The sequence below is a fragment of the Lampetra fluviatilis genome, chromosome 62, assembly GCF_964198595.1.
Source record: "Lampetra fluviatilis chromosome 62, kcLamFluv1.1, whole genome shotgun sequence".
Classification (NCBI taxonomy): domain Eukaryota; kingdom Metazoa; phylum Chordata; class Hyperoartia; order Petromyzontiformes; family Petromyzontidae; genus Lampetra; species Lampetra fluviatilis.
In genome coordinates this window covers 1,284,085-1,294,559 of record NC_136336.1, presented here as the reverse complement: position 1 = coordinate 1,294,559, position 10,475 = coordinate 1,284,085, and positions in this window count along the sequence as shown.

The following is a 10,475-nucleotide window of genomic DNA, read 5'->3' as shown; positions in this document are numbered from 1 at the left end:
CTCCCATTATATCTGTACCAAATGGAAATTCCCCCGGTACAGCTATTGAAGGCTTCACGAACTACGTGGTCAAAATAGATGTTAAATAATGTGGGAGCCAGAGGACATCCCTGTCGCACCCCAAGGTGTACGGGGAATGGCTCTGACTCCCGACCACGTCGTTTTACCCGGGCCCGTTCACCATCATGAAGGTCCTTAATGATCGTGAGCAGAGGGTCAGGGACTCCGAAAGCACGAAGAACAACCCAGAGCCCAGGCCTACTGATGGTATCATAGGCCTTGACCAGGTCAATAAAGCAGAGATGTAGGTCTTGTTGGAATTCCTTATACCTCTGCTGTAGCAGACGGACAGAAAATATGGCATCTGTACAGGACCGCCCTTTCCTGAAACCACATTGGGGCCCTGCAAGCCTCTCCTCAGTGTGCCAAGCAAGGAAATGTTGAATAATCCTTGCCAGGACCTTTCCCGGCACACTGAGGAGTGAGATGCCCCTGTAGTTGTTACAGTCTGTGCGGTCCTCCTTCTTAAAAAGGGGGACCACCAGGGCGTCCTTCCAATCCTGTGGAACCCGTCCAGTGGTCCAGACTGTTGTTATGATGTCATGTAGGGCAGTCTGTGCACAAACGCCACCCTCCCTCAGCATTTCGCTTGGGAGATCATCTCTTCCTGGTGCCTTTCCTGGTCTCAGACTCTGGATCGCCTTCAGTACTTCCTCAACAGATGGCACCTCAGCCAGCCACTCACAGGGGGTGACTTCTTCCAATATTTGAGGCACCGCAGCCTCAACAGGGTCATCCTCACTTTGTACCACGATGTTTTCCTGGCTGAGGGATTTCCCTTCCCCCAGGACCTCACAGAAATGCTCAGCAAATCTGCATACCTGTTCCTGGGGGTCGGAGATTGGATCACCGTTTTTTCCCCGAATGATGGTAATAGGTGTGGCGCTGCAGGCTACTTTTTTGATGGAGTAAAAAGGGATTTGTGATCGCGGGCCACTGAGGCAGACTTCATCTCCTCAGCAACCCGCGACCACCACCCATCCTTGCAGCGCCTCACGGCTCTCCGAACCTCCGAGCGAAGGCTGCGGTAAGCCTCCTCATTCTCTGACGTGGGATGCTGTAGACGATTAGAGTGGGCCTGTCGCTTTTTCTCAACCATCCTGAACACCTCCTCTGTCAGCCAGGGTCTCTGGGGAGGTCTGGACCACGTACCCAAAGCAGCCATTGCAGCTGCATGAGTCACAGTCCTAAACCTCGCCCATTTACCCTCAACATCAGGAGGAGTGGGGGACGATGCCAACCCCAGCTGCAAGCGATGATGAAATTCTCGCTTGCAACTTCCATCAGCTAGCTGAGACCAGGCCACCTTAGGTTGGAATGGGGTCCTGGGTGTACACCCACCACCGGAGTGGAAGAATGGCAGGCGCATCTTACAGATGACAAGTCGATGGTCAGAGGGCAGATCAGCTCCACGGTAGGTCCTGGTGTTAAGGACATGGGCTCGCATCCGCTGGTCCGTTACTACGTAGTCCAGCAGATGTTCTTGCTTGGACCCGGCATGCATCCATGATGTTGTGTGGATGCGCCGATGCCGGAACAGCGTGTTGGTAATTACAAGCCCATGGGCTGCACAAAAATCTAGCAGCCTCCTACCGTTATTATTGAGCTGATCTGGCCCATGCCTTCCAATCACTCCACACCAGGTGCCAGCATCATGACCAACTTGGGCATTGAAATCACCCAACAAGATGACTCTATCCCGAGGGGCCACTTTAGCCAGCACCTGTGACAGGAGGTCATATAAAGCATCTGACTCATCGGCCTTGCCTGCATCCTTCCACGGATGTTCGTCGTCGGTGGGGGCATAAGTAACCACGACCACCACTCCTCGCCTCCGGTTGATGGGAAGGCGAGCCCAAAGTAGCCTGGGGCTTACAGCTTCCCACACCTCACCGCCACGCTCCCACGCCCCCTTCATTCTTTTGTTCAGAAGAAGAGCCACACCCTGTTGTTTGGCAGTCTCCTGCCCCGAGTATAGGACTGTTCACCCCTCATGGTGGCAGGAGCCAGAGCCGGTCCACCGGACCTCCTGAATGCCACAGAGATCTAGGCGGTACTGGTCCAGCTCCCGACAGAGGAGTGGCAGCCTCTCCTCCGCAGTGAGCATTCGAACATTTCACGTGGCCATCCGAAGTGGCTTTTCGTTGTTTCTGGAGGAGCCCCGAGGGTAAAGATTCAATCTCCTGGCTCCGCCAAATGGGGTTTGGCCAGGAGACGTCATAGATGCCTGTCCCCCCGGGGCCTCCGGCACAAGCTTATTAGTTACATATTTCATTCGTGGTTTAGTGGTAATTTATTGAAGGTGGAGGGATTACCAGCCCCTCGCACCTGTCCAGAGCCCCCATTTAGCCACTGTGGTGGTCAGAGACGCCATGAAGGGAGAGGCCAATCGGAATTGGCCCTTCCCCCACGGCACTGCCCACGACAGCGTTGCCCGTCCAGCACCGCGAGGAGGTAGGGGATTGTAACACACACAGAGTAACACACACACACTAACGCGTGTGTGTGACGCAGCCACGAGGGGAGCGGTAGTGCCGTGGTCAGCGCGCTGCGCTACGAACCCAGCCAACCGGGTTCGATTTCCGCTCACGGCCAACACCAGTGACGATTATCTGAACCGGTTCCTTGGCCTCTCCTAGGTCGACTCGGCCTCAAATTAGTACTTGGTTCGGTGTGTAAACATCGCCACTGGAGAGACAACGGCGGCCGCGCGTGGTTCTGGCCACCCACCCCCTCGTGTGCCGTGTCGGCCTTACATAGGTGCTACTTGCTAACAGCACTTGCCCCAATCGTCTGTCACGGCTATACGGGGGATCTTTGTCTTTGTGACGCAACCACACACTGGCTTGAAATCTGGCGCATTCCTCTGCCCGCCGCCTCTGCTGCTGCTCGTTACCCATTAACGCGCCGCTCGAATCATGAGGAACTCGCCCGTGCTGCGCTGTAAGAAATCATCCCGCCCGAGTGGCCGCCGCTCGCCTTCCGTGAGTGACCGCGGCTGTCCGGGGTCATGGAGCCCAGGGCAACAACAGCTGCGAGAGACGGCCTGGGTCTGGGTTTCAGGTTCTGGGTTTCAGGTTCTGGGTTTCGGGTTCTGGCTTCAGCATTCCAGTGAGATGGAGGCGTAAAAATCAAGAGCGACAACCCCCCCCCAACGTTTTGTATTCGTTGTTGGGGAATGTTAAGGACGCCCCGGTGGCTCGGAGATGTTAACCACCTCGCCTTGTATACAAGAGGTCGTGGGGTTGATATCCCGACCCTGACGCCTGCTGCTGTATATTTGGAGTATGCGTGTGTCTCTCTCTCATCATCATCACGGTGGCTGGGAGATGTTAACGACCTCGCCTTATATACAAGAGGTCGTGGGTTTGATCCCGACCCTGACGCCTGCTGCTGTATATTTGGAGTGTGCGTGTGTCTCTCTCCCTGTGGTCGCGTGGATTTCTCTCCGGGTCCCTCGGTTTTTTCCCTCCATATTTACAAAAAACGAGTTTAGAGTATTTGGCTGCTATATATTTCCACACGGTACACCACTTTGCTGAGCCATCATTTGTCGCCAGGTCACTTACCTGGTAAGATAAAACATAGTTTAGTTTAAACTAGTTTTATTATGGATAACTAAGTAGATCTACATTTCATAAAAACATTAATAATTGATCTAAAAGGTTCACAGCCTCTGGACTTTCCGGATCCAAATGACCCAACAGTGTTTTAAGGTGTGCAAACCCTTTGCCGCTTTCGACCTTTTGGGTCTGATCAGCAGTCAGTCTTATGAACTCAGCCAAATACCCCCTTGCCCTCTGCCTCTGTAGAATAATGTACGGCAGCGCTACAAGGGAGGTGCAAATCTTAATTTTAAACTTTCGTGACTGCAGGAATTCATATTCCTTGGGTTTTTCGGTCAAGTCACGTAGATATCAGGAGAGAGAAAGCTTTTTTTCCTCCTGATGACGATCGCTCGTGTTGTGATCGAAACGTAGTTTTTTGTTATTTTCTTTTAACCTATTTACGTGACTTTACCGAAAGACCCAAAGAATAACATAGATGCAGTTCATGACTTGTCACCATCTACAGGGTGCTTCAAAACGATGTGAACACTTCCGAGAATTTGCAACAATGCTACGAGAAATGTGCTGCCTCCGGTTTCTGGAGACCACCTGGAGAAGATTCCAGGCACGCGGTGACAACGAGTGGGAGACTCTTTGACTTTTTGAAGCTATTAACATTACATTTGTTATCATGTTACACTGTATTATCCCTTTTGCCATTAAAACGATAGAGTTACAAAAAAAATTAAGCACCCTGCAATACGTGTTCCTTCGTGAGGCCGTGTTGATGATAATGACTCACGTGGTGTGAGAGTTATTGATGAGTGCTTGTGCCACCGACTTGCCAACAGTCCTCTGCAATGTATCATTTATTATTTTACGTGTGGACCCACAACGTCCCGGTTGACTTTTACGACTTGCACTTTTGCTCTCCCCAAGGCCGGGCCATTGCGACACCAGAGGGCGCCTCGAGCCCACGGGCTCACAAACAAGTCGCGGAATTGATGCGTTGTTGCCGCTTTATCGAGTGCATAGACACGGTCCGGAAACAGCGTCGTGTCTCTTCATATATATCGATCGAGTCTTCTAAAATATGCACGATCATAATAATAACAATGAGGATGTCGATTGATATCAAGCAAAAAGCTTTCACATTTCTCGCGTAAATGCACGTGGTGTTTAGATGTTCAAACACCAAATGGACACCAATCACATACAAGGCATCGAGTCTGTGCAACCACCACACATGCTCATGGTAAAACACACAAATGTAGCTTCCTCCAAGGAGCACACATGTAGCCCTCCCGCATCTCCGATTAGCACGGTTGGCTACGTACGGTGCAAAAGAAGTTCTGCATACGGCACTTACATACGTTGACCCATTAGTGCTATGTATTTCTAGATTTGAAGCTTTCGTGACTGCAAGGATTCATACACTTAGGTTTTTTGGGTAAAGTCAAGTAGGTAAAAAAGAAAAATAAATAATAAAATAATAGAAATAATAATAGAAAACAAAATCACGACGTTTCGGAGGCAACACAAGTCTCCGTCATCAGGTGGGACCGTCACAGCTAAATTTACTGTATCAAGTGAGGAAAAATCCAAGAGACAAGCCCTTAAATACAAGTTAAGGGGGAGGGGAGGGGCTTATCTGAATGTGGTTGCCGGGGAGTGGCGGGGGGTGGCGGGGCTAAAAGGGAACAAATGAGCACATCGGCTCAGGGTTGTGGCCGGTGTTAGCTGATAGTAAGCATAAAAGTACTGGTAAACGCTGGGGGGATGTCAACACTCGGTAAAGTAGAATATTACCTGTCAAATAAGATGGTACAAATATGTGTAGTTAAATATTTTTTACATGATTAATAACATCTTTCCAATGATTACTCAGTTTGTACCAATCATCACACAATCTTAAAAAAGATTTAACTACACGTATTTGTACGGACCAGGAGGTCAGGGTCAGTTAGCCTCCCCTAGGTCCCAGCCGGAAGACGATAGGGAACGGGTTACCAGTGTAGGTCCCGTATAGTTCGGAGGCCATAGCTCCCGAGGAAGCAGGTGAAGGGACCGATCTACCCTTCATGCTAGGGACCGTGTAGTAAAAGACAATAAACAACGTATGCCTCATAAAGAAGTTTATTCGTAAATCTTTACAACATTACATATGTACAGTATATTGAACTTCTTTCGCACCGTCATAGCCAACAATGAAAATCGGAGGTGCGGGGGAAGGACAACACACTAAACAGAAAAAGCAGTTATAAACAGGAACAAACAGTTTTCAATTCAGATTTAAAAGTGCATAGCCCCAGTAGCTTCCTAATATCGGAAGGAAGAGCGTTCCAGACGGTCGCAGAAGCGCATCTGAACGCGCGCGACGCGATGGCCGCCTTTGTTCGATGGCTTTTAATAACGGCCATGCGTGTGTGGTGTTTCACCAGTACCATGAAGGGGAGGGAGTGATTGGCACGTGGAAGTAAACGGACTTACCTGGCGAAAACCCAAGCATGTAAGAGGCTAACACTCGAAAGCTCTGCTCAGATGGGTTCAAGAATCCAGTTGTCTTGGTACTGCCATCTGCCCGGCGCCATCGCATCCCAGTGGCGTTGGGAACTTCACAGATCTCGCGATCACCTCTCTTCTACCGAGTTCTGGATCACAGTGGAATGATTCTACACCTGGGTTCACGCACTGGGTCAGGTGAGCCTGATTGTGTTTGTGTTCAAATCCAGGGTTCTCACTCAGAAGAAAACTCTCCTCGCAAGTGTAGAATCGGAGTAGTAATACTTATTTTACTTATAAAGCGGCTTTCATCGAGGGTTTCAAAACGCTGCACAAAGACACGGCAGCTGCGTGGGAGCATCACTCGTCAAACGAAACACTGGGAACCGGTAAAATAAGACAATACATATTCTTGGTTCTTTCGGTATATGAATCCCTACAGTCACGAAAGCTTTAAAGCAAAAAAAGGCAATACATGTTAAACACGTAGTAGGCTTTCGCGACCAATGTTCACGACCAATGTTATATATATAAAAGGGACATTTGTGAATATATGTCTGTTCAAAATGTTTAGTATACTTCCCGACATGCAACAAACTTGAAATTTGCCATGTGGGCACTTTCTAGACTGTACACCATGCAAACATTATAAAATAGACTTTTGTATTTTGGGGGGGGGGGGGGGCGCAATAATGGATATATTTTGCACAGCAAGTGAGCTGTGACGTCACATCTGTGATATCACCCGCATGCGGAAGCGTTACGCAGTGTGCCTGCTGATGTCATGCATCCCTCCCCCAACCCTCCGAGAGTAAAGCGCCATACAAATGTGTTGCAGGACTCAGGCGTTCTTCGCGCAGCATTGGTTTATTATTTGAGTCGTTTACTGCCGTACGCACCCTGAAAGTTGTGGGTATCTGCAGCAAGCACGTGTATGTGTACCTATGGACGCGCGCACGTTTGTGTGTGGGGTGAGCGGTAGTGTCGTGGTTAGCGCGCTGCGCTACGAACCCGGCGACCCGAGTTCGATTCCTGCTCACGGCCACCACCGGTGACGATTATTTGAACCGGTCCCGGTCCTGGGCCTCCCCTAGGTCGACTCAGCCTCAAACGAGTAACTGGTGTGGTGTGTGAACATCGCCACTGATGGGACAAAGGCGGCCGGGCGTGGTGTATCCAATTCCCAGGTGAAGCTGGGTAGTCAAGCTAGTTCATAAAAAAGGTGTTTTATTTTTTGGATAATCGTCTGACGAAGCTGATTGCAATCACCAATGAAACGTCGTACTCGAATTATAAATGTCGTGGGTTTACTCTCCAACACACCAGTGTGTGCGGTCGTAACAAATCGTCATGTTTTGTTTATGTGACAAACCTTACTAATTGGCTTTGTGGGGTGGTGGTGGGTTTAACGACACAATTATATGATAATTGTTTTTTTGCCCTTCTATCTGGCAACAAAACTGACACATTTTTTACAAGGAGTCATGTTTGCATAGACCACAATACCTGCAGTCATAATGCAAACAAAAAACATAACTCTGATAATGTATGCACTGTCCTTAAAGTTGATTGGTCCACACCCGAGACAGCTTTCCTTAGAGCCTAGTCTTACATGGGTTGGACCAGATGACGCCAAAAGGCGCACAACTCAAAGACAATGCACCATCAGAGTATGAGAGCTCGGGGTAAGCATTTATACCATTGGAACCTCATTTGCCAGTAAGAAATATCATAATTGTTTTTTTGCCCTTCTATCTGGCAACAAAACTGACACATTTTTTACAAGGAGTCATGTTTGCATAGACCACAATACCTGCAGTCATAATGCAAACAAAAAACATAACTCTGATAATGTATGCACTGACCTTAAAGTTGATTGGTCCACACCCGAGACAGCTTTCCTTAGAGCCTAGTCTCACATGGGTTGGTCCAGATCGGTGCACGTGGTGGCAAAGTGGATCCAGATCGGTCCTCGTGGTGGTAAAGTGGATCCAGATCGATGCACGTGGTGGTAAAGTGGATCCAGATCGGTGCACGTGGTGGGGAAGTGGATCCAGATTGGTCCACGTGGTGTGTAGCTCTGCCTTTATAAACCATCCCGTAAACAAAACAAGATTTGGTTTTGTGCATGAAAGCTTCGTGATTAAACAACCACAGCATTCCATATTTGGTTACATCTTCGAGAGACAAGATAGTTTTTTTTATTTCCAAAAAAAAGTCTGAATCATCGTAAATGCTTTGCTGGTTTGTTTCCTCTGCGAAGATAGCAAATTGTAAGAAAACTTGTACTGTTTATACTAAATGTACTTTGTTGGCAGATAAACTAATACAGGACATTAGTCATAGGTTTTTGTTTGCACTGGATTTGCTCGCATAGCTAACATGACGTGTGTGTGTGTACAAAGGAAGCGGTAATGTCGTAGCAGTTATCGCGCTGCGCTCCGAACCCAGCAAACAGAGTTCGATTCACACTCACGGGCAACACCAGTGGAGATTATCTAAACCTGTCCTGCACCTCCCCGAGGTCGACTTATCCTCAAATGAGTATCTGGTGCGGTGTGTAAACATCGCCACTCGGGAGAAAAAATGCGGCAGGGCGTGGTGCTAGACACCCAGAATTTCCCCAAAGTCTGTTCAGGCTATACGGGGGAACTTTGCCTTTGTACGAAGGAAGTCGGTCTGTGCCCTGGTTCCGATTCTAGGTCTCTAAATCTCTTCTCAAAGGTGTCTTGACACTCTCACCAATGTTGGATAGTACTCGTCGTCACGTGGTAAGAGGTACACTTTCCTATGGTGGGAACCGTGGAAGGTAAAACCGATTCCTCTTTCATCTGGATATGATGAGAGTAGCATCGGTAAATGGATGTCTCGGTCGTAATTCCAGCTGCTGGCATCAGGGAACATCCACTCACGCGCTCGCAGTGGACACGACCTCACATAAACCCACATACTCACACATAGACCCACATACTCACACAGACCCATAGACTCAGACAGAAACACAGACTCTCAAACATAGACCCACATACTCACCCATAGACTCACACATGAACCCAGACTCACGCAGACCCACAGACTCTTAAACATAGACCCACATACTCACCCATAGACTCACACAAACCCACAGACTCACACAGAAACCCACAGACTCACGCAGACCCACATACTCATACAGAGACCCAAAGACTCACACAGATGCCCACAGACACAAACATAGACCCATAGACTCACACAGAGACTCACAGATTCACGTAGAGACTCACACAGAGACCCATAGGTACCCCCACTGCTTGCAGGGCATTGAGCCGCCTGCTGGCCAGGTTGGTGATGAGATGTGCGACGAGGGGTATGTTCAGGATGATGTTTGCGTTCCCCAGTTGTTCCTCCACCAGTCTCCAATGCTGCCCCGTGTGTGACCAAGACCGAATGTTTTTCTCGGTTTGACATACATACATACTTTCGTAAGGAACACAATCATACAATCCAGTGTAAATTGTTGTAGTGTGTACACAATCACTGCCCAGTAAAACAATGGCGTTCTCACACGAAGCCACGGACAGTTTTCATTTGTATCGTGGATTTTAATGTTCAGGGAATACAATATCACTTGTTGCAGAGAGATCGTTAGAATTGACGGACAGCGTCGTTAGTTGTCGCTGGGAATTTGTGTCACACGTGCAAATAGAAACATAATTTGGCTGAAACAGTCATCTAAAATACAATATTAATCATCATTGTTTTTACCGATGCATAATCGTTGTCGCTCAAGTGATGTACGTACATCTATATCAAATATATTGTTTAAAAAAATTATATTCCGTAATGGTAATTTTGGTAACTGTAACTAAATGTAGACCTTTTTAAACACGGGACAAGCTTCTCTCTCGCTCTCTCTCTCGGCGATTGGCTCAAGGCGCTATCGACGATCCCCACGTTGCTGTTCGACTTCCTGCAGGCGTCGTTGCTTCTCTCGCTGGCGCTGCGAGTTGGAGCGCCGTCGCAAGTGTGCGAGCACTTCTCAAAGTGTGGTGGGGAACCCCGGGGTACCACCGGTGGGAGCCCTGGGTACCACCGGTGGGAGCCAAGACCACCAGCGACCGTCCTCCAGGGTGGATGCGCGATGGCTGCGACGCAAACGCCGGTTGACCCGGAGAATAATGACGTTCATTACGCCTTTTGTTTCGGACGTTAATTGATGATATTTAATTTTCATTGAAATTAGGTAAACTGCCCTGATTAAACGACTCTGAATGTAATATATAAATGCCCCCCCCCTAAAAAAAACCTTATAGTAGCGTTGTTACATATTTTTTAATGTTCTAATAAAATGAATCACGCTGTTGTTCGAGTGGTATTTAGAGAGAG